This window comes from Lepisma saccharinum, chromosome 22 (assembly GCF_977018435.1).
Source record: "Lepisma saccharinum chromosome 22, izLepSacc3.1, whole genome shotgun sequence".
NCBI lineage: Eukaryota > Metazoa > Arthropoda > Insecta > Zygentoma > Lepismatidae > Lepisma > Lepisma saccharinum.
In genome coordinates, this window is record NC_139250.1 from 4,529,269 (window position 1) to 4,555,503 (window position 26,235).

Below are 26,235 nucleotides of genomic sequence, written 5' to 3' on the forward strand. Positions count from 1 at the left end.
ATGTAAATATATTTTACGACTTTCCTGTTGTAAGCGATTAAACACTCACAATGTAATGCAGTGGTTATGCGCGGTACATTCTAGTTTTAACGAAACGTTTTTATAGCCCGTTTGGAAAAGAGTAAATTCGCAATTCCAGCACAACCACTGTTTGGATGCTGTCACGGTGAGGATTCTGTCAAACACTGTAGAAATTTAGTCTGTGATTTAGTTGCAAGGTTTGAAATCATACATGTTTTGTTGTCATGGTTAAGCATGTACATGCCACAATGATTGTTTACGTTAAGTCTCGGCAATTTGACCATCACTACAGGATACTTTGACTACAAGGAGAGGGCAAACAGGGACAATTTGCCGCTCCCTCCATTCCAAATTTTACAAGGAAGGTTTGGAACTTCATGCACAAAAATTCTCAAATAAGTTCTTATATATTTTTAAGAATATATAAATATTAAAAATTTACCACCTATAAACTTACTTTAGATATTACAAGTAAGTTCTAAATGTTAATAAGTGACAAATAAATTAAGGTCACATTAGTTATGAAATTACTTGAATAGATTCGACACAACCGAATGTTTGCTGGTTTAATGAAAAGACATAAAGTGCTATTGTATTTTTTATTTTGAATTAAGTTACATACAATATGACAAAGTTTAGTGCTTCACCAAAGACTGTGAAGGAGTAACATCCGGTCGAGATGTTAATACTGAAAAAGTAACTAATAACGAAAAATGTTACAATAACAATACTTTCCCATTATTTTATAGTAACAATACTAAATAATATTGAACATATTATGACTACTACCAGTTAGTCAATTTTATATCAACAACCGGAACACCATACAATAATGTCTGGCTTATAAAGAACATTCTCCTTCCTCTGATGAAAAGAGGTTCCAGACCCTTTCTGCGAACGGCCTTGGGTATGATGTTCAAGTTTTGCCCATTTTGATTGCAGCCTTGGGTTAGAATTCAGAGACAAACGCATATGTTGTTGATTGTTTATCGCCCGTGTGACTTTTTCATAATGAAGCACTGCTTTCAGGAGAGAAATTATACACGGAGAAAATATTCATTGTTTGTATAATTAACAATACACTTTGAGGCCCAAATCGTATCTTGATAAAGTGTGGAATTCTATCCTTCAAGTTCTGAAGTGAACACAAAAGATTAAGAATAAGCATAGATTGAAAAACTTATTTTAATGCTGATTATGGCCTGTTTACTAGAGAATCAAATATTGCGAAAATAGCACTAAAAAAAAATCAGGTCCTTGGCCATAAATGTGACTATTGTCGTTTGTTTACTGGCAGGTGTTACTCGTACGAGTAACATATGAACAGATCAGCAGCGTTCCGTGTTCTAGAACTGCTTTGCACAAGTGTGTGTCCTTCCACTCGTCATGCTTAATGGAGTAAATGATTACACGTTGTAGTATTCCGTATTCACGGCAGAGTCATACAATACAGCCATCAAAAACTAGTAAAAACGAGAAAGATATTTTGCAATCCGTTGTGTATGGGGTTGTTCAGCACGTAATGACAATAAGTGCGGTCGAGACAAAAACCCGTGCAAGCTTCTAATAGGCATTCCTGAATGTTGCAGTCCTTAACAGTTCTGTAATTATGCCCTGTTGTATCTGCGAAAGACTTGGAGGGGATAATGGGTTTTGCAGGTGAATTTTCTTTCGACGTCGTTGTATCAGGGTTTCCACTGAGATGGGAACCTGGGAAATGTCGTGGAATTTTTATAAAATATATTAAAATATGGAAAGTTATGAAATATTAAATATGGTCAATGTGCAGCCACGATCATGAGTTGTTCCATGCTATTCGTGGTTGGAAAATTAGCCGAATGGCGGAGCGTTTAGCACAGAGCGCTAAGACTCCAGTGATCCCGGATTCGAATTGAGGTAGGGGCTTCCTCGATGGCGCAGTGGTAGCGTCGTTGTCTTGTAATCAAGGGGTCCCATGTTCGATACCCGGTGGAGGCACATGGTGATTCGCATCCCACTTTAAACTGTAGGTCCAGTCCCGATTAGCCTTATTGTGCATAAAGTGGACTTAAAACACCTTAAAAAGCCCATTAAATCAATCGAATCCAGATCTTGGCATGGGTGTTCTTTGTGAGTGTCCTCGCATCAATTTCAATCATCATTCATTCTCATCGTCGCGATTACACTCTGTCCACCGAATCTGTGGAGCAAGGTCGAGCATGGTGACAGAGAAGGGGGAAGGGGAATCAGTACACGCTGCTGCAAAGGCTGATATAACTGCAGTAGCTCCCCCCCACGCAATCCCGTTCCCTCTCACGTGTTCATTGGTGGAGCCGTCTCGCGTGACTACTTGTTTTCGTTCGCTTGCTCCTGAGACAGAGTGTAGCCAGAAGTGGCAAAAAAGCTACGTAAAATAACCAAATAAATCAAACAAATCATGATTGGAAAAAAAATATATGGTCAGTTGATTGTGGAGGGAAGATTGAACAAGATTAGCAAAAAGTGGTAGAAAAGGAAAGATTCAAATAGAAATATTGTTTTGTGGCTGTATTGTAACTAAAGAGAAGTGGACTGCCATGAGGGTTCATTAACTTCCGAGCACCTGACGATGAAACTTGATCAATTCCATGGGAGAAGCAACTGAGGTAACAATAATTGTCAATGGTAGACCCGCGCACTATGGTAAACGTTGCTAATGAGCATAGAGGCCGATTTCAACATTGAAGCACGTTGGCACGTTTGAATTAAAGGTGACTCCAATTCGTCCCGCTGTTTCAGTAAATAGTATGTCTTGTAAACAAAGAGCATGTCAAATGTAATCGCCCAGCTCGAGTACACGACGCACACGCACTCCTATGCATATTGTGCAACGTGTTACGAGAAGCTATGAGCATGAATAGGATTCTTGTATGAGATGCAACGTGCGAATTAAACCCTTGCGGGGTTGCCGGAAGATGTCAAAATCCAGGTCTTTGTATAAGAGCTATAACTATTAACAATAATTTCACACACAACCCAAAAAGTGAAGATGAAGACAAATATGTTGACTTCAGTAAACATTAATGTGCATAACCTGCTAATGATGATCTTTTGGTGCATATACACACATAGAAATGCATAATAAAGATACTTGCATCAGCTGCTGTTACGTGTGACATACTAAAAATTCATCAATTAAGATCATCCAAAATCATTTCAAACAAACTAAATTTACACGTTTAACTGTGTCATTGATGTACTAAAAGTGTACAAACCTTGACTTGAACATTTCATGTCCTGCGTGTAAAATGAAACCTTAAATAATATTAGAACTACACATTTGTTACCATATTTCCCGATAATCACTGCTCCTCTGTTAGCTGCACAGATTTTTTTAATTTTTCAAGAATTACGTATTAATGCCTTCTGCAACACTAGTTAATTCCTCGTCCTACAGAAAAATTGATTGTTTTTTTTTACATACAACTCCGTTTATATGTTATAGTATTTGCTACAGTATGTGTTACAGTATTTAAAGACTGTGATATTTATTTATTTATTCTTTTGGATGGCGAAGTTAAGGCACAAGCCTTGTTATGGGGAAATAAATTTGTGGCCTGGATTCTTGGGTCTCTTCGGGAGGGACATTCCCTGCATTTCCCCCTTTAGAACGGAGTAATTGTACAGTTGTGAATTTTGTATCTGGTTACGCTGATTTTCAAATGTTTGTCGATGTCTGTTGTAGTTACACGGATAAGAGAACATTTTGTGAACTGTACAAATTTCGGGTGACGTTCTCATTGCCCCTCCACCTCCTCTCTATCCAACAGCAAGCCGATGCCCTGCCATTACGTTTGGTTTTTGGGATAACACTTGTATTTATAGTAATAACATTTTTAGTAAGTTCCACGAAGTACGTAAGTTCTAAGAAGTACGTAGTGCGTCTTATGCCCCGAAGCAAAATGGCGGCATCTCTAAAGAAGAAAACAAGAACTTATTATATAATCCCCCAAGGCAATTTTATATTCCTACTCCTTAGAAAGGAAAGAAGAGGGAAATTCGATTTCAACGTATGATACCTGCAGGGAATAAGATGAGGCTTATTTTGAAATTAAGACTGAAATATGCCTCTAACTAGTTTGAAACTTTCGTCCCTTGGGTAATGTAGAGAATATTGATGTTAGTTACCAATGTTACAATCATTAGAATGACTTTGCTTAGAGGTACTTTGATATTTGTACAAAACAACTAATATCTGGGGAAATAATTGCTTTAGGTGTTAAAATTAAAATACTAATTGTTACTCAGAAAACGTCACTTAACCACGTTCATTGTATATCTAGGACGGACCACCTTTATTTGTGTATATAATTACCTTGAAGTCTATGAATTAACTCAACGCACTGATGTTTGATAGTCTGTCCTTTTCTAAGTTTGAAAGTTTTTACACATTCGCTAAATATTACATCCGATCTTTTACGTACGGAGGCTTTGTATGTTTAAATGAAACGTGCCGTACACTCACCTCAATTAGTACTCCGGCAGTTTGTTTCTTTGTACAGCATATTTGGAGAAGATACAATTCAACTTACAAGTGTATCAATATACGCTGTATAAAACACATCTTATTACTAACATAAGTTCGTTAACCCAGTATTACTGCAAGGGCCACTTTGACTCCATAGTGCTTTATTTTATCGTCTTTCTATGGATCTAATGTTTTTATGTTTTAGAAAAACTGCTAACCTTTCCCTCCCGTATCCGGACACGCCACTGTACACCATGTAAAAGAGCGCTTAGTAACGGAGGACACGGAAATCCGAAAAACAATGTAAGCAAATAGAAGTCGAGAAAGCGATGAGAAAATTAAGCAACGCTTGCCCAGATGGAAAGCAAGGCTGCAGTATTGATCATGAGGAAAGGTAAAAACCTGCTACGTAATGAAGTAGCCAAAAACGTAATATATGAAATCATGTCAAGCAAAGCCGTTCAACAAGTTACCAATAAAAATTATAACGACGTCTGTTCGGAATGACGCCATTTGTGCAACGTGGAGAAAGTTAGCCTAGGCGAGCAAGTCTTCCCCTCTCTCTCTGAAAAAATGTACCACGAACTTGAGGTTACTAGAGGCATGAAGAAAGGGCATGGAATGTCAGCGAATGTCATCAAGGTATTTTCTGCATTTTCTGTCCGACAGGTTTCGCCCACCTTCTGTGTCTTGTCAGTGCACCGAAGTTTTTGATACTAATCGCCTCCTTAACGAGGCCATGGTCGCAATACCAAGTTATTGTATCAACTTGGCGAGTGCCAGACAGCTCAGCGCCGCCCGCGGCAGTTCTCCGAAACTACGTAACTGCTCGGTCACAGAGAAACGTATTCACAGTCTTTTTATTTCCATTCCCATTGGTCGATCACGTGATTCATTTTACGAGTACTGGATCGAAACATCATCAACCATCTTTAAGATCGTCTTAATCGAGATAAATCGAAGCTGGGCGTTGTTAAAATCGTTAATGTCACTGTGATCCAATGTTGGTAAAATTTTATGCCCTGTGTTACACTCTGTAATAAGACATTCTTGTTGAATGCCAAACGTTTCTACGTTTTAAGATTCTTCGCTTACAACTGAGTGCTAATTTTACATTGTGCTAACTGTGGTAGATTTTTGTTTGACGTGGATTTTGATTAGCCTGTTTTTCTAGAGCTTCAGAACATGCAATGTTCCTTTGGAATTTACTACCAATCATGTACAACTTTTATTTGTAACCAGATATAATATTGACTTAAGTAAATGTATAGCGGGCTAATTATAAATGAGAATGGATGATATTCAGCGAACAACTTCCCCCACAATTATACCCATAATCACTTCGCCAAAGACCGTACCATATTTTGTTTACCTGCTTTCTTCCCAGAGTGCACTGCGTGATGACGTCAAGTTGAATATCATCCATTACTTGCTACCAGTCGTAAGTTAATCGCCTAGTCTTTAAAAATGACACATACAAACAGTCAACTGTAGTGAACATTACTTTGTGGTAAAATTGGAAAACAGTTACAATACTTAAGAACTTTCTTAGTGAAATGTTTCAGGAATTACTTTAAAACTTTAAGTTTAAAATTACTTTAAGTCCTCATACAAATAATCCATCGTTCCACTGTGTCTGGTAAATATGCACTAGTCACTATTTGCATCTATTCGCATGATTTTCAGCCTGCTTGGGAAGAAAGGTAGGATGGGGGGAGGGATTCGAATTTAAAGTAATGTATTGTTTCGGTTATCATTTTCCTGTGTACTTCATTAGTTCATCACTCTTACGGTTAACCTAAGAAGTTACCTATAATACGTAAAATACCAATAAGAGAACCATCGAAGTTGACAACATTATCACACATAAAATAATGGTAACAGTTCGTTATATCGGAGACACATTAAAATCGGATATTGTGTGTTTCGCATGGTTTGTACTTACCAATTGTGTATTGCGGAACATAGTTCAAGGTGCCATTATGCTTTTTACACGAAAACAAACACCATTTTTCACATACAGAGTAATTTTTTTGATTCCTTTCTTCGCTTCTGTAACACACAATATGGCGGGCACATTTTGACTCACGTTGTGGTTATGCAGTGTTTCCAACCTTCTTCCCCGAAAAATACCTACTATCGTGATCGTCACGTGTGAAAATTTTACATTATGCACGGGTAGCTAACGGATAGCCCCACGAACCATTCACGGATAGCCTCACGAACCATTCACGTATAGCCCCATGAACCATTCCCAGATAGCCCCACAAACCATTCACGGATAGCCCCACGAACCATTTCCGATAAGGTTAGGTTAGGTTTGGTTAGGTTAGGTTTGGTTAGGTTAGGCAAGCATAGTGATAAAAAGGGCAAGTATAGTGAATAAAAGGGGTTGGAAACACTGACGGGGCTTACGTCATCAAACGTACGCGGCATGCAGTTCACGTAGCGAAAGCAGTGGCAATTGTGCGTCGGTGAGATATTTCTCTTGAAAAATACATGATTTTCCGGTCAAATATATTCCACGATGAAAGAAAATACCTCGACGAACGTCGGAAAGCTTGGAGAAACTCATTTCCGTAATTACTTTCTTCTGTACAAATGAAGAAATGTGTCTCCGATATAACGAACTGTTACCAAAATAATTTATATTTCACACTTCCATGTGAACTGGATTTCTTTAAGTTGATTTTGAGATAGAAAACATTCATATTTTTAAATTTTGTAAAATATAGACGCAGTAAAGGACAGTACGTTTATCGTGTTTTTTTTCGTTGGATTATTTTTACATTGCTTCTTATCGATAAACTTGATGGAATGGAGGATGTTGATTACAAAGTGAATGACAGAAGGAACAAAACTTTGCAGAGTAGCCTGTGTTTTACATTCAAAATTAATACCACACAAGTATTTCAAGACAAGTCAAGTTCAAAGCTACCGGAACACATACAAGACTACGTGATATCCAATTTCCAATGACCGTCCATTTTTCACTCTTGTTGCCATGAAGTAAATAACAGAAAGAACGCTCAAACAAAATTATTAGTGTTGTAATTCTTTTGTCTGTGCGTAATAAACACACCAGCATGTATTTCACCCCATTGCTATGGCCATAGATCAAAGCTCAGTGATCGATATCTTTGTTGTAGCTGTCTTGTAGATCTCCTGTATCGAGATCGAAGGAGACATAATAATGTTGGTAGAGGCAGATTCTCACAAAGTCTCTGGTTGAATGAAACTAGCGAGCCTCGAATGCTGACGAGGAATTGGTGTAGATATTGGAAACATTGTCAGTAGCTTCACCAGAGAATGTTGTTTGGGGATCAAGTGTGGATAAAATATCTTCAAGTGCTTTGGTGGTCCTGGCAACTTGAGAAAACTTTGTTACTCTATGCACTAGATAGATGAGTAAATATTCAGCACAAACGTTTTTGTACTTTATTTTTACCTCTCATGCACTCAGTTGTATTGCAATGTATAGTTATTCTATTTTGTTAATATCTTCTATACACTTCGTCCAAGAAAAAGTTTAAAAGTTAGGGAGGAAATTTTACTCATAACATTTATCCTCTCACATAAAACTCTAATTTTTGCAATTTTGAGAACCGTGGAACTATTTATTCATTTACATTAAATTATGGAATATATCAGCATTTTACACTGATTCTTTCGATCTAACACACACCCTGGACTGCATTTTGCAGACTAAGGGGGCTCTAGCGTCTGGATCTCTTTGGGACCCGTGTTGTGTTTGTGATTGTTCTTTCATCTTATCACATCTTCGCAATTATCCAAACTGACAGAAACTCTTAGTAAAATATACCATTCATTCATTCACCGACCTAACGCAGTTTTTACTTTGAAATTTATTTATGTTACTCACAATAAAAATAACATGCATTTGTGGCTTCAAATGTCCAATGCCTTATTCTAGGGCGGGTCGACGGACTGGCTCGACCCTAATGTCTCAAACCTAGGGTGTTATACTTCGGTCTTCGTAGTAAACAGAAAAAGGGAAGCGGAAAACGAATATCAAGAAAAAGGCGACGAAATTTTGCCAACGCAGATAATAATCGTTCCCAAGCTTTAATGAGAGTGTGGAAGTGTCACTTGTTCCATGTCAGAAGCTTGGCAGGCTTTCAGAATAGTTCGCCGTTACCATGGAAACCCTTTCCAATGTTCTTCTTGGCGCTAATTCGAGTCACTTCAATGATTTATTTGTCAATTTACGAAAGTGTGTGTCAAAACAACCGGGCGGAACTGGATCGAAAGGTTTGTTTTATGCTATTGTAATTTGGTAAAACGCCAGGTGCTCCTGTGTACTAGGTTATATATATGTATCTCCTCTGAGGCTTAGTGAAAAAGTACAATGTGTTTCAAAAGTCCTTAACCCTATCTTTGATCGCTTACAGCATGAAATATAGGAGAGTCCTGGTTCATTCGATTTGAAAACACTGTATTTTCCAAAGTGTTGCACGTACAGATATGAATGATACATGAAAATAACTGTAAATTCACCAATTTTTACCCACATTCTACAAATGTTCTATGTGTGCCCCTCTGACCACACGACACACATCCAAGCGGTAGTCGAGTTCCATCCATACATTTTGTAGCAATCCCAGTGTCCTTAAACTGCCGATACCACCGCAAAATGCTCTTGTTTACATGGTGGTTCTTTTCTATACTTTCTTCTGAATGCACGCTGCACTGCAATAACAGATGAACGTCTCGCATATTTCAACACACAAAAACTCTTGTCTCGGTTTGTCTCCATTTTGTACAGGCAGTGCACTCGTGCTGCCAACTGCTGTATCTGCTGTATCACGATGCAAACTTGGTGAATTTACAGTTATTTTCATGTATCATTCATATCTGTATGTGCAATACTTTGGAAAATACAGTGTTTTGAAATCGAATGAATCATTTATAGTAGCCCTGTATTATGAATCCTCATATAGCCTATTGAGAGTTATTTTTATTACTTTTGGTTACTAATTCACACAGTAAATTCTATAAATTTACTATTGGCTCAAGTCGGAGTGATTTTCCTCCCAGAATCCAAGAGATTATCAGAAATTATTGTAGTCATTATTTACAGTGTTGTAAATAGCACCATAACAGTTTGTGACTGATAGAGGTGATGTGCACCACTTGATGGTCTTGTAAATAACGATTTTATGAGTAATATGTTAGTCACATATAATCTTAGTTAGAAACACTAGCAGCCTAATAATTTTATTTTTCAGGCAACATGTATGCAAGTACTAACCATACAACCGCTTGTATTTTGAGTTATTTTATGTCGATTTTCTGTCACTTTTTGCTAATCGCGACGATGAGGTTGAGTGATGATAGATAGATTTGATGAAGGGACGCTCACAAAGAACACCCATGCCCACGGAATGATTCGAACCTGAAAAATTTGGTGGCGAGATCGAAAGTCAACTTAACGTGCTCTAAAATCATAATTTTGCCCTGAGATGGCACTTCTAGAAGGATTCTTGCTTGCCCCTGGCTACCCTGGTTTCATTTCCTACTCTCCATTCTAGCTGTACTGGAATCACAGGAGGTACCTTGATGATGAGCGACATCAGGGTGCGAAATCATGGGGGATTTCTCCCACCAAACATTTCCGGGGAGGAGAGTTTTTGTAACAACAAAAAATAAGCAATTAGTTTTGACTTCATATATACTTTACTAAGGTTAATATAAAAAAAAACACGCAAAGATGTGTGGTTGTGTGTTGTATGCTCTCTCTCTCTCTCTCTCTCTCTCTCTCTCTCCCTTTCAAGAGATCATTAACAGAACTACTATACACTAATAACAATATACGCACAATAAATGTAAAAACAAGGATGCAAAACAAGCATAACTGTGAAATGTTATAGATTTATATTAATAGAAAGCAAAAGTAAACAAAAACGTACACATAGTACACCTATTTCAACTATTTTGTAATTTAATGACATCTCTAACCAGTTAATAAAGAAATTAGTTTGCTATTTTATAAATATCTCATGAATAAGTAAGTAAGTATTTAATAATAAAAAAAGGTAAAGTGCTCCCCTGTGCTTAGCATCACGCCATGAAGGCATATAGGTAGTGTGGGGGTATGTATTTAATAAGAATGTATTTTAAATATTTAGTAATTAACTTTTATAGTTAATAACATTATATATATACACACACACAAATTTGTGGGTGTGTAGATTAAGATTTTCCTCCCCCGCCAGTTTTCAGTGATTCCGCACCCTGAGCGACATAATCTAAGAAGTGTTGCCAGGTGAAGCAAAGTTAAGGCATTAAGTTTTTGTTTCGTGTATTTTTCTAATTGTTTCTCTTTCTTTGTATCTTCTAGGTAAGTGTGAATACCATACAATAGGATTAAGTAGAAGACGAGAAAAGGAATAAGAAGCCAGTTCAAGTGTTCTTTTCCCGCTGTTGGTCGACTTGCAAACGGTGAGTAGGATACATCAAAATTGTGTCACTGTGTGATTACACTTATAAATTATTCTTTTCATCGTAATTATTATTTCCTGCTTCAATCAGCCGATATCTTAGGATAAAACGTATTAAAAGTTCGGTTCCTATAGTCTTTAACAATTACAGTACATTTTGCAGGCATTTTGTGAATTACTGAATCTCCATGTGAACACTTTTCTGTACCCAACCGCATTGCAAGGATATTGGAGAAAAGCAGTGGTAATACCGTGTGAACGCATGCTTTTCCTCTCCACATTTCATTGTCGTGGTTTCTTTCTTTTTTATTTCCCACCATGATTTGAGAATTGACACACTTTCCTGCCACGAGGCTACAACAATGGAATCACAAATTGCAAGTTTAACTCCAGCCAGTTCATCGTTTTGGGCGTTCTTATTGGTTCATACAGTGGCTCATTTTGGAGGAATTTGTGATTGGAATGTCGGGGTTGGCCGTGGTGGGGAGTTTTTGCAGTCGAATGGTATAACGTTCCATTAAATATCCTTCACTGTCGTTACAAATAACATCGAGATATCGAACATTGACTTTGCATAGGGCATATTGAACCCTCTGTGTACTTCCTGACAATATTATTGTAATACTGTTATATAATATACACTTGCGTGCAAAGAAATAGACCCACCTCACGTTTTTGACACAAAATGTTTTTCAGAAAAAAATAATAAGAAAAGACAATAAAAGAAGTAGAACGCTTAAAGTGAACCTAAATTTATTAACATTGCTTTATTCTCATAAGTGAAAATTTTCAAAATGTAATGCTTTGGAAAAAAAATACCATTTCAGAATGATACAAAACTGAGTTTTCAAGAACTTAAACAATAACCTATGGTAACATTTGTTAATTTCTAATAACGTGTATGACCTCCCCTTACTGTAATAACAGCCCGCATACGATTAGGCATAGATTGAATCAACTTTAATATTCCTTCCTGTGGGATATTTCGCCACTCGTCTTCTACCACAACACGAAGTTCTGGGATCGAAGTAGGGACAGGAACTCTGGCGCGAACTCTTTTTTTTTTTTAGCTCGTCTTACAAATCTTCAATTGATTTAGGTCGGGACTACATGCTGGCCACTCCATAACTCGAAAACCAACCTCTGCAATGCACCCACGAACGATATTTGCCTTGTTCGGCTTTGCATTGTCGTGCATAAAAGTAAAATTTTCTCAGATAAAACCAACATAAGGCACAACATGTTCTCCCAGAATCTCTTCAATGTATGGATGGGTTGTCAAACCCCTTCTCTGGCGACCACGGCCCTCCCTAGCGATCACAACAATATCCGTTCGTGCTTCCATAGAAACTGCATCCCAGAACATGCATGAACCACCATTATAACTGGTCCGCTCTTCAATGCAGCACTCAGCAAATCTCTCGTTGGGTCGCCGGTAAACTCTTTTTCTCCTGTCGTTGCCATAGAGACAAATCGTGGAGAACAGAACAGACCTCCATTGCGCCAATGTCCAGTTCTGATGATATTGTGCGAACCGAAGGCGAGCTCGACGATGAGCCGGAGTTAGTTTTGGACCAGTTGCAGTTCTTCGAGGGGTCTATGTCTTACTGTCCACTGACTAATAACAACACCTCTAACCTCACGGAGCTGTTGTTGCACTTGAACTGCATTAAATCGACGGTTTCTTAGCATTGTTGACACAATAAAGCCTTCATCTCTCACAATTGTAGAACGCCTTCTCCCTGTTCCTGGCCGCCGACGAAAGGAATCAGTCTCTTCTTAACGTTGAAATACGAAGTTAAACAAAATCAATCAATGGGCCGTACCACGTAGTACACCCAGCAGGGCATTTTTGCAGACGAACGAGACTCTGCTGCCTGGACTCACAGCTATTATAATCCTCTGTGAATTGTTTGGATTGCTGTTTTAAGTCCACTTTACGCACAGATAGGCTAATCGAAACTGGACCTATAGTTTAAAGTGAGATCCGAACCACTGTGCAGTGTGCCTCCACCGGTTATCGAACATGATCCTCTGTGAGACTTGTACGCTGCCATTGTGTGTTTGTTTAGGAAATTGACCGCTGCGAGTCTCTGCTTTCGCTCCATCCAGAATCACGACCGTGAAAAGTAAAAACTTTCGAATTGTTTGCGGATACCCTGTACATTTGCAATTGAAATTCATGTTTCTAGGATTTCGCCCGCGCTTTCGTAATGCGATTCTGGTTTCTAATTTTATCCTGTCGCTGGATTTGTACAACGTGTATTTCCAATAAATGTGTCCCCAACGACCACTGAAAAATATACAGCCTGCAGAAAACAAGCACCACTTGAGTCTTAGGAAGTTTATCTCCAATAGAGCGAGGGCCCTCGGAATAATTTATGTCCCCCCGAGTTTTTCCACGGTGTAAGGAAGAATTGCTGGCCGTAACGGACACACGTTCCGCTTTTATTGGTCGTCTCTATCGCCGCCAACTCAGAAATCTCTCTTTATTTATGGCAATTTTCGAGCCTTTCCTATTCACATCACGCCAGAGTCTACTTGATGGCGTTTGGTCCGAACGTTTATATGACCTACCTACGCATTATTGCTTTTTTCCTATGCAGCATCAAAATGATAATGCTTTTGTGCAAGCAGAAAATGAGATTGCACCGAATTGAAGCTTGTTAATTGTTGATTTCTTGATTCGTCTTTAATTGAAACTTCTGAGCCGGTAGAATCAAGAGAAAATGAAGGACAACCAACAATCTTGAGTGGACTGTTCAATTTTGTTTTTGGTTTAGCATCAGCATAGTTATACCATGAGCGTTTTGTTTAAAATGTTGTTTTAAGCCCACTTTGTGCACAGATAGGCTAATCGGGACTGGACCTACTGCATAAAGTGGGATCCGAACCACTGTGTAATGTGCTATACCATGAGGGTATCCAGCGGGGTGCAAAGGAGCACTTGTCCCCCTGGAAAACGAGTAGTGATAATATTTTATTTGGTCCATTGTGCTTTTTACGTGAAATAATTCAAAATAAAGTCACAATTTCGAAGTATATATTCCTTGTCCTCCTAGGGAATGCGTTGTTTGCCCCCTGAAAAGTCTGGGTACTCCATGACAGCTACTCCGCCATATTTTCCTCAGTTGTAGCATAAGGTTTTTCATAAACATAATTATTTCGGAGATGAAGTTATACGCATGTGAAATATCCATCCATAAATAAACATATTCTTCAGAAATTCACATATACATACGGAACATTTTTATATTTAAAAACAAATACTCAACGAAATTATACAGATTAATCTTAAGGGGGAGTCATTATAAGAAAGGCTTCACTGTGTGCTTGTCCTAAATGGGGATGGTGATCGAACCTGAATCATCTTACCCATCATTGTTGTCTGGTGGGGATAGTAGAGGTCCCTTTTGTCTACGTTGTGTTCCGAGTTCGCGTATGCGCATGGCAATAACCATAATAATTGATTGAATTAAAACTTTTGGGTGCGTCATTTTGCACCCTTCAATGTACACGGGGAAATATCCCCTTATCTAAAATTTTCACTGGAAACATTTAAAACAAGGGGTGTAAAAAGTCTCTTGGGAAAAATTCAAAGTGCTGCACAAGGCAGAGACAACACATAAAAAGTAAGAACACACTAAAAGCTTCCTCAAAGACAGTGGAAGAAACTTGCTCTTGTCAAGAAGCTCACTTGACAAAACGCTGTTGTCATAGACCAACAGGGAGGACACCTAAAAAGATTAAAAGTCTGACTAAGGAAAGCAAGATCGGCACATTAAACAAGAATATGCCTAACACTTAAAACGACATTGCAAAAGCGACACATCGGAGGGTCGAGCATTCTAATTTCCTTGCGTTAGTGAAAGTTGTACATCTCCCATTTTTATCTGGAGCATCTTAAGGTGGACTTGACTTGTTTTATAGACCCTGTACGTTGAGAAAACGTCCCCACAGTTAGTTCCTGACTTACACTGTTATGGAAGGTCATGGGGCTGTTGTAATAACACAAGTAACTGGGAACTCGAAAAGGACACGGGGCTGGTGAAACCGTGAGATTGTTTCATTCTAATTAATATTCATGCACTCGTATGTGATTCAAGGTCTCCGATTGGACTTTTATGTGTTTGGACTGGATTGCGAGGGGGGAAAAGCACACTTTTCTCGCACCAAGTAGGAAAGGAGAATAATATGTGTGAACACGGGAAGGGTCGTCCCAAGGTTGCAATGATTCGTTTCATATTCTGATGGAACTAGGAAGGACCTCACAGCGTTCTCAGCCTCGAGTGGAATTGCCAAATGTGTTAAGGGCAGTGGGCGTGCTTAATGTCTCTTGAATACTAACAGTAAATTAGGTAACCTTTTTAATTATTTTTTTACTACACTGGCATTTTCAACATGGGTAGTGCACGGAAATAAGAATTATTATTTGATCAGCAATTTTCTCCATACTGTATACAGAAGGTTGTTTCACGTTGATGGTAACGATTTCGATCACCAGGGAGCAGCACGTAGATACAGCACAGAGCAACCAGAGCCAGTAGGACGAAAGTCCTGTGTGTTGACTTTCAAGGACGATGGTTGGTGTGTGAGTGAGTGTTTATATGGCACCAAAAATTTCAGTCTTTTGGGAGGGGTACATCTGTGCCCTTTCCGACATTGGTTATAGTTATAGCCAGAAAATTAAACAGTGCCACATGAAAGCATTCCATGTGTCAAAGAAGGGCATCAATGCAGTGTTGAATCGCCATAAAGCTTGCACCGTACCTGTTGCTGGAACCAGTCAAAGTGAGCCTCGGACATATCGGAAGCCCAAGCGTTCCTCCGATGTTGTGCGGAAAGTCAGATCCTTGGTGCGATGTGAAAACCCTGCAACTCAGAGTGATTGCACAGGCAGTGCGCTCAAGTTCATAAGTTGCGTGCCCCAAATGTCCAGGAGAGGAAGACCAACAGTCTGAAGCTCTACGAACGCCATCTGGCAGGGGACCGCTGGAAGTATGTGGTGTCCCGGGATGAAGCATGGGTGTATGTCGGGATGTGGTAAAAAAGGGCCATCTAATATTCGTCCATGTGATGCAAGAGGTCGATCTGAGTGGGTACGTGAATGTGCTGAACGTTTTCCACGCGGGTTCATGGTTGTTGGTGGTTACTGCCATAACGGCAAACTTCCACTGCGCAGAGTGGAAAAAAGGCTAAAATAAATGAAGCCTAATACCAGACGAATATTTTGGAGCCACTTTACAGACATGATATTCCTTCTCTCTATGGCAGCGACACATCTCGTGTTGTCATCCACCAGGACAAAGCTTCCAGTCATACGGCAAAGTCCACGCAGGCATACATGGATCGGATGGCAGGTGAAACTGGCATTCATGCAATCCCCTTTACAGACATCCCTGAGAAATCCCCCGATCCCTCTTCCATGCATTTTTGTGGGTTTCCGTTGTTGAAACGAGCCTTGGGGAGCAGACGGCCCCGCACAATTGAGGGTCTTTGGAAAGCTTGTCAGGAGGAATATGATTTTTGGACCAATGTGTTCTTCAACGCAGTCTCCTCCAATGGAAACTCCGCTGCGGGGCCATTGCTGCAAGACAGGGGTATCACGTAGAGCACCACCGCTCGTGACGTCACGGTTTTTCTTAAGGTCAGGTGGGTTCTAACTTTGTTACTATGGACGTGAAACGACCTTCTGTACTATTGTTGGTTTCTCGATGCTGTCGCCTTGTAATCAAGAAGTGTCGGATTCGATCCCAGTGGAGGCACATAACACAGGGGTCCATATCCCACTTTTAAATCCAGTCCCGGTTAGCCTATCTGTGCATAAAGTGAACTTAAAAGCAGACTTTGAGTTATGTTGTACTATACCATAGAAATACGTCGTCTGCTTTCTATTTCATTGTCCACCTATCAGATAACAGCTGTAGTAACACGGGCATTTTTAAAGGATTTGAATAATAATAATAACAAAAACAACAATAATAACGCGTTCAGTAGCAGGGGGTAGTGGAGTTTCTATCCCACCACTTCCTTATATGTCCTTGGGTCTACTCTGATCTCCTAATCCCCACCTCCTTTTATAAGTCATCCGTCTTCAAGGATTTAGCCTCTTCTAGCCGTCTAGATTAGTCTTTTTGAATCTCCGGGCGTTTGTGATGTGTTTCGTCGACATGTTGACGTCCCTATGCTGCTCCCCCCCTTCTCAACTAATAGAATTAATTAATTACAACCCATAAAAATGTTCTCATTGCAGTTGTTCTTCAGTCAACATAATTAAAATCCAATCAGCAATTTCGTTCAGTTTTCCGAGTACATAATCAACGATTTCTGAATTAGTGTTAATTGGAATTTCGCGGTGTTCAAATTGCAACATGGCCATGAAAATCAGCACTTAACAAATTAATTTAATAATATTGGCCTGAGGAGACCTCAAGATTTCATTACATCAAGTGGTTGACGACTAATTTAAAACGTAACATTATGTGTATCAACAAGCCTATATGAGAGGGCTGTGGCATAAGTCATGGTAACAATATTTTTTCTCAAAGTCAAACGGTGGTAAAGTCGAATTACTTTCGGAACATCTACAGCGGACTGCGCGAGTCTGTCTAGCGAGCCTAGTGAATGTGTAGAATCTGGGCAAGGGGCTTAGCGATAGGTTCTGGGTTGAGATGACGTCAGTGGCTTGCTTGGTTAATTGGCTGCTTCGAAAGTTGTGACTCGTTCCGATGCTTCAAATGCATAACAGCCAAAGATGTTACGGGTTTAATCTCCCTGTACCACAATATGATCGTATAACCCGGTGAACAAGGCACCCGTAGTATTTGGACATGTCACTAGATGGCAGTGTGATGAATAGTTATTGTACAGAGGGCAGTGGTAATTCATTGTTGAGTCAACCCTCTTGCTACAGCATGAACATCGTTCGTGTATCAAAATAGCCGTCCTTCGGGGGAAGAAATGCCAGAGAATGCCACAGGACGCTGGTGGAAACTAAGGAAATAGTGTCCTACCGTAGAATGCGCCTCTTTTGCTTTCAGGCTTGAAAACATATGTGGCATATTTAAGGATATTTGCTCGCTTCTCTATGCTATACCTGGTACACAGATCTGCATTTCCGCATTGTTCATACATTCTACAATACCATGCACTGCCTCCATTGCATTTATATATTTAGGATTTTCGTGCTGGTCCCGCATTTTCGCGAATATGCCCCAACCTTCGTATAATCGAAAAATATTTATCTCGCTTCTGAAGTGAAGGTTCTAGGATTGAGTCGTGGCCTGGACTGTGGCGTTCCTTTGTGGTTATCCCTTCATCAATTACATCTCTATTCACAAGCCATCCTCATCGTCGCGATCAGCTAAAAGTGGTTGTAATACGATGACAAAAAGAAAGGTACTCCCTCTCTTCTCTTACCTTTACTGAGCTTGGAATGGAGGGTTTGCGATACAATGAATGCATTTCTTAACCACGCATATCTAAATTTATGGACGAGGTGGTTTAATTTAAATCAGGTTGATTATCGATTTAAATCGTCTGATTTTTTAAAAAATCATTGATTTATGTCACTTTAAAGAAATAATTTACAGAATAATGTACGTAATGGATTTGTATATACCAGAATCACTTTTGGTGAAAGTACATTAGTCCCGTAATCATTTATTGTCGTTTATCATTAAGCTGTAAATAAACATGGCAGCTGATATTTTACAAAATACCATTTTAAAAAAATCGCCAAAATTCAACTACAAAGACTATAAAAAAATATTTTAAGTTACAAGTATGTAGTACCGTACATCCAGAATGTTTTATTTTAACTGGAAGAAAAGTTACTGAATTATTGTAGTTTCATTAACACACTCCACAAAATTTCCATAGTAGGTTCATATATACAGTATCAGAAACAGAAAAATTGTATATTTACATATAATTTTTTATTTGCTTTAATCAAACTGTTTGTATAAAAAAATATATATCCATATATGTATGGTGCCAAAAAAAACAAGCCGTTTTAAGCATCTTTTCTAAAATTAAAGAAAATAGATTAAAATAATATTCTTCATCAAAAAATATTTTAAAGATAAAAACCATGATTTTTATCCTCCCTGTGTGTTGATCAGTACTGGATTTCTTTCTCAGGTTAGTAAACCTGATATTTTTTTTCGCAACGCCCGTGCCAATATTTTACGTGCACGTTCAGTGCGAGTATAACATCCGACATCATAGATAATGCTCCTCCCACAAGCTAAGGTACACGCATAGAACTCAACTACCAAGCAGCTGCAGGTAGTGACAATCGGAGTCATGTCGCTAAACACACTCCACTGAGAAGTGGCCAAGGTCACCCCAATTCTTCACCTGACCCCACCCAATGTAACTCTCGGTCCCCTCGGTGAGGATCGATATTCTCTGCGTCTGCTGCAGTAGGCACACCCACAATGCTCCTCGTTTGGGACAAACGAAATATGTGCATTCTACCAGTTTTGTAATGCAAAATGCATAACATCGGGTGATGGACGTATAAAGTTGAGGTACCCATTGCCACCAACAAGGTTTCCAAAAGTAATAACTAGAGAACTGAACTTTAGGTAAATAAATGTTTTTTCTGCGATAAGATAGAGACCCTCGTTTTTGCCAAAATTCTGATCATAGCCTTGTATGTCAACACAGCAAATTTTATATTTTCCAGTTTTCCGTATGTAAATACATATTTTGCGAATTTTTATTTCAAATACATAAAATCGCTCATTGACTTCAGCTACCTCGAAATCCTCGAAGGAAAAATGTTTATTCTCCGCACCTCTTTCATATCGAGAGTGTTAGGTTTGCTTTGTCTTTGAATACACTCGTTGGCAGACTTCTGGCTCCCGCCTACGATCCTATTGGGGGAAAATATTACCCCCACCACTGGATCTAACGCACAAGTACTAATGTTTAAATGTACAGAAATATTTGGGAAAAACCAAGGTTTTCAAACTTTGTGCCAAATTGCGCGTGTTTTGGAAGCTGAAGTAGAGGAAGTTTTCGAAAACTTCAGCGTTAGTGGCATTTCGTGCTTCAAATATGCAAGAATTGTTTCTTGTGACGTGGAGCGATCTTTCTCGCAATATAAGATGGTTTTTAGAGATAATCGTCACAGATTTACAATGGAGAATTTGGGGGGGAAAACGATGGTGATCCACTGCAACTCTTCCAAAAAATAGCTCGCTAAGAGGTAAGCATTTAGAAATTGATTTCAGGTGTTTAAAATGCATGTAATATTTTGTTTTTGTTACCAAATGTTTTTCATTTTTGTCACATATTTTCCTGTTTTTATCACATATTTTTAACATTTATGACACATAAAAACATAAATATTTCTGAGCTTTTGGCACATAAAGTTCCGTTCCCTAGTAATAACATCGTCAGTGTACAGAGAGTAAATAGCGATCACCCCTTCGCTCCCGGAGGCGTCTAAAATTAACATTCTTTCCCCAATTAACATAAGATTACCATTCTAGACGTGTATAAATGCGATCGCTCCTATAAAATAGGCGACCTCTCTTATTTGACGACTGGTGCCTCCTCGATAGCGTAGTGGTAACGTCGTCGCCTTCCAATCAAGGAGTCCATGGCTCGATACCCATTGAAGGCAGATAGTGGTTCGGACCCTACTTTAAACTAGGTCCAGTTCCGAATATCCTATCTGTGCATATAGTGGCTCCCCGATGGCGCAGTGGTAGCGTCGTCGCCTTGTAATCAAGGGGTGCAATTCCCGGTGGAGGCACATAGTGGTTCGGATCCCACTTTAAACTGTAGGCCCAGTCCCGATTAACCTTACTGTACATAAAGTGTACATAAAACACCAAATCAATAAATGAAACCTATCTGTACATAATTATTTTCCTGTAGTTTACGGTTATTACAAGCATAAGAAAACAGTTTTTCGTTGTGACGTTCCCTCCCTTCATCAGACATTTATTTTCATTTTGTCTAAAGATACAGTTATAACAATGGTTAGCAATTTTTTAAACAAAAATAATCCGTTATATAATGGATGTTGTCAATGTTACATTGTTGTAATATAGCAACTTAACTGTGAAAAGAAGCAGTCTGTTTTATTCTTATTTCAGATTAAAAAAATTTCATCATATTATTTTTTATTTAAAATTATGAATCTTAAATATCATCGTTTTCACAAAGTCTCTTCATGTTTTCTGTTACATTAAATTTTGAATTACCTGATGATATTTAGGATTCATAATTTTAAATAAAAAATAATGTGATCAATTTTTTTTATCTGAAATAAAAATAGAACAGACTGCTTCTTTTCACAGTTAAGTTACTATATTACAACAATGTAACATTGACAACATCCATTATATAACGGATTCTTTTTTAAAAAATTGCTAACCATTGTTATAACTGTATCTTTAGTCAAAATGAAAATAAATGTCTGATGAAGGGAGCGTGTGTTCTCCTGAAACGTCACAACGAAAAACTGTTTTCTTATGCTTGTAATAACCGTAAACTACAGGAAAATAATTCTACAATGCAAGCAATGCGTACATACAAGAAGAACTATTATCTGTGCATAACGTGAATTGAACTTAAAACAAATTGTCACCTCTCTCTCTCTCTCTCTCTTTGACACACAAATATAATACAAATGTATTCAATATAAACAAAGCAACATGTTCAACATGTCAAAAATTTCACAGTGGATAGAGGTCATTAAGGTAAACATTTTTACGTCTCGTTTCGGTGCTTCGAGCCATTGAAAATAGAACTTCATCTTGAAAATATGCAGCCCCTCAGCACTGACTCACTTTGTAATTGACTTTGAATTACTATGAACTACATGCATGGCCTTTCTATAAATAATCAGAAAGATATGCGCTTGTCCACAGGAAGAAATCGCATGGTACAGTAAATTTGCTTTTCGTGAACTTTCCACATGGTACTCTCGATCTCTACAAGACGGTCTCGGTATAGAACTGGAGTAAACAAACAAGATTGATCTCTTATGAAGAAGCTTTGATTTCTTAGTGAGAAATTTAGCCACATACGTTAAGTAAAGTTCACCGATGCGTAATGCAACGCGTGCACGTTTTGTTTGAGTGTCTTACACAACACAATGCCCACGTTGCATGCTTTAATTATCGCGTTTCGTCCGCGGATAAAATATTAACACTAGGTTATGCTAATCTGTGGTCCGGTCGTAGCGAGACGAAGCCGGGGTTATTACGGAATTAAACCGAGACGAGATTTAAAGTTAACCACGAGATAAACTAGGTAGCAAGTGCGAATGCACAGGCCCGGTGTAGGGGCCACACCCATCTTGTATCTTGCTCTCTCTCTCTCTCTCTCTCTCTCTCTCCGCGCGCGTGTGTGACATGGACCTGGCTTCTACTATTCTCTTTTTGTTCCTTTCTTGTGGGCTGAAATGACCCACATTCCTTTATTCTACGATTGCCTCCACGTCTATAAACGCGACTTGCATTTTTCCCCGTCAAAATGTCGGTTTCCAAGCAGCCATAAAAATTCTAATCCCATTAAAATTGTGGTAAAACTGGATGGACATTGCTCTCCTGTTGGTATTAATGAATTCTGCTCGCCAATAAACACGATATACGAGGAGTGTACAAATTGTTGTGTGTAGTTAAGATGGAGAACCAGTTTCCAAACGGCCTCTCTTCATCTGTTTACGTCGTTGAATAGTGTTCTAGTCAGCACATGCAAATGTGATTATTAGCGTCTCACTAGTGTAATCCTAAGTAAGCGTGCATTTGTGTTAAATTGCCTACTTCACCCATTATATTATTGTAATTTATAATAATAATAGTACCATTATTGTATTATTTTGAACCGCAGAGTTAAGGCCGGTTAAAACTTTTTCTTCACTCGTCCATATCGTGGAAGAGACGACACACACACATAAAATTGTTAATTTCTATAAGATAAAGATGGTGCATCTAGGGTTCGAAACCTGATTTCTTATGGGTTGACGAACTGTCGTGGCTGCATCAAGAATTTGCTATAGGGACTACAATTCAACCCCCTTCCCCTTTCTTCCCAATTCTGACCGCCTAAGGCTCGGCTGCACCTTTTATAGACTCCAGGGCAGTTTTTTTTTCATTTCAAAACGACGACGATATTCCAAAATCTGAATACATCTGCTTAAATTCCTTGTAGAGCATTCACATGAACCTTCGTGTGGTTTGCTTTTCCTCTAGTCTACTTGTAGATATTATCAATACTACGTCCAAGATACTATTGATAATATCTAGACACGTGAATCGTCTAGATGGAATTATAAGCAGATGTAATTATTCAGATTCTGGAATATCATAGTTGTTTTTCGAAGTGAGAGGAAAATTAGAAATAAATCTGCCCTGTCGTCGGCTAAACGTTCAGCCGAGCCTGCGCTATTGTTCGCCATTCAGAAAAGCAGTGTTATTCCCAATATGATATTTTCCTAGGAACGGGGAATTACAGAAAATGAAAGTGAGACAAACATCTAAAAATGCGCATCTCATACTCGTCAACGACAACTATCCGTGTGTCATAACGAGGGCTCGGAATTTGAGGAAAAATCCTTTTTTTCCCCCTTGTGTCCAAAGACGAGGCCCGACATAATATATGTTCATTTTGGGTCATTGTAGGCCAGAAAAAAGTGGGTTTTATTTGTCCTTTTTTGCCCTTTTCGGCGTTTTTTGGCTTATTGATCCTTTTTTAGCCTATTTTTAGGTCTTAACGGCTTTTTTTTTGCAACTTCACCTTCTTTCGACTAGGTTTTTACTGACCATTCTCAATTCGAATCATCATCAGTTCATCACCTCTTAAACATCCTTTCTGTAGTAAAGAAATAATGTATATATATATATATATATATATATATATATATATATATATATATATATATATATATATATATATATACATTATTTCTCATATCACATTTATACGTCCTCTTTTTTTCATTTTTAGGTCCTTTTTTTGATATTTTTAGGTCTTTTTTTTGGCAATTTATAGGTCTTCAACTTCCGAGCCCTAGTCATAACTTAATATCTACGAGATATTGTCTCCTTCGCAATCTCAGTAAATAACCGTCTCGCTCTCGACTTGATGAATTACTACCTGTTCGCGTTTCCATTAAAAAAAAGAAAAGAATCATTTAAAATATATTTGAAAATTAGTTATTAAATAAAAACTAAAACCATAAGATTTTGCGTACTGGAAAGTTACAGTATTTGTGGTTTGGCTTTCACTCCAGTTCGAAACTATCTTTGCGATGGCCCCTAAAACTAATGAAGTTTTCGTTTATTGATTGATTGAGTTGGTGTTTTAAGTCCACTTTATGCACGGGACTTTACCTAGAGTTTAAATAGGGATTGGAACCACTATGTGCCTCCACTGGGTATCGAACCCGGCACCCCTTGATTACAAGGCGACGACGTTACCATTGCGCCATCGGAGAGGCCCTGTTTTCGTTTCTTATTCTCGGAAATTGTGGTCCAGACAGAGACGTGAAAATACGCGAAGGAATGCCAAGTCGTCAGCCGAACAATAGGCTTTTTCCGAGCATTTTTTTCGTTTCGTTCCTTTCTTCTTCCATTTCATTTACATGACAACCGGCTATCTTGGGCACGTAACATTGTCACGTACAAACGCAGCGTGTTAATGACGACTATTGACAACGTGACAGGCTTGAAATCAACACTTTTTCTCGCCTATAAACTAAAGCTATTACATATTTACCCCATGCCGTCGGAAGGGGCGAATCGGGCAACGGTTATTATTTCATAAGCAGTAGATAAAGCAACGTCAAGGTTAACGCACTGTGCAACGAGCACAGTTTTGGCGAGGAAGCCGGAACTATTCGAAACCGGATGTTATTTCATTTCCGAAATGACCACTTCCTGCGTGGCTTTAGAAGTAACATGTCGTCTAAGTTGTGTGCATTATCAGGAATATATACAGAAGGGATGTTCAGGAAAAGTAGCTCTACGTGTAGAGATGCTTCCGGGGCGATCTTGTAAAAAATACCAGGAATATAGAAGGGATAGGATCCAAGGAATGAGAATGAAGGCGACATTTTTTTGGGAAACAAAGTACATCGTTGTTTATCATGACTAAGGCTCGGAAGTTGAGGAAATATCCTTTTTTTTGCCCTAGTGTCCGAAGACGAGGCCCAACATATATGTAAATTTTAGGACATTGTAGGCCAGAAAAAGGTGGGTTTTATTTGTCCTTTTTTTTGCCTTTTTCGGCGTTTTTTGGTTTATTGGTCCCTTTTTAGCCTTTTTTAGGTCTTAACGGCTTTTTTTGCAACTTCACCTTCTTTCGACTACGTTTTTGTTGCCCATTCTCAATTCGAATTATCATCAGTTCATCACCTCTTAAACATCCTTTCTGTAGTAAAGAAATTATATATATATATATATATATATATATATATATATAGTGGCCGCGGTGGCTCAGTCGGTAACGCGTCTGACTACCATGCTAAAGGTCCCGGGTTCGATCCCCGGCCGGTTCAAATCCGGGAACTTTTCTAACGATGGAAGCGGCCCCGGCGCCCACCCAGCGTCGAATAACATGGGTACCTGGGGGAAACCCTGGGGGGTAAAGGCGGTCAGGGGCGTGATGCTGATCACATCACCCCCACTCACGACCGGATCAAGAAAGTGTGGGGCGTTACCCCCACACCCCCTATACGCCTTCATGGCGTGGTGCTATGCACAGGGGAGCACTTTACTTTTTTTTTTACTTTTTATATATATATATATATATATATATATATATATATATATATATATATATATATATATATATATATATTTATTTGAACCATCCCTGAAACGAGAGAGAAAACATTTTTGGACGACTGAAGCAGATACGGTACAAGGTCCTTTAACCGTAACTTTTCTCTGGAAGGTCGCGCTGGAGATGACTATTGTGATATACTGCAATGCCAACTGAGGCAAGGTTTCCCAAGTCCTATTTCTGTAACCCTAGTGTGGTTAGGTCAAATATGATTCTTCAAATATGATTTTTCAAATTATGTTAATCTAAAAAATATATAACGTCTGAAAGAAGATGCATTTCATTCATATAGTTTTTTTCACACTGTGTTTTCCATACCACCAGAATTTTGTATTTTTTATTCATTAAATATGTAATTAATTTGGATCACATTTATACGTCCTTTTTCCGTTTTTAGGTTCTTTTTTGATATCTTTAGTCTTTTTATATGTCTTTTTTGTCAATTTATAGGTCTTC

At 38.6% G+C, this 26,235-nt stretch overlaps 1 protein-coding gene across 5 annotated transcripts in view; it reads left to right on the plus strand.

Annotated features, from left to right (window-relative positions):
- The window catches only part of LOC146004568 (putative Na(+)/H(+) antiporter nhx-9), a 334,088-nt gene that overhangs the window by 23,900 nt on the left and 283,953 nt on the right, over positions 1–26,235 (plus strand). The window contains exon 1 of one of the 5 annotated variants that reach the window (XM_083143442.1): positions 10,894–10,969. The exons of the other annotated variants lie outside the window; for them this stretch is intronic. The gene's annotated coding sequence lies outside the window, so the exon portion shown is untranslated. Of the gene's footprint in view, positions 1–10,893; positions 10,970–26,235 lie in introns of those variants that run through there. 5 annotated transcript variants of the gene reach the window in all.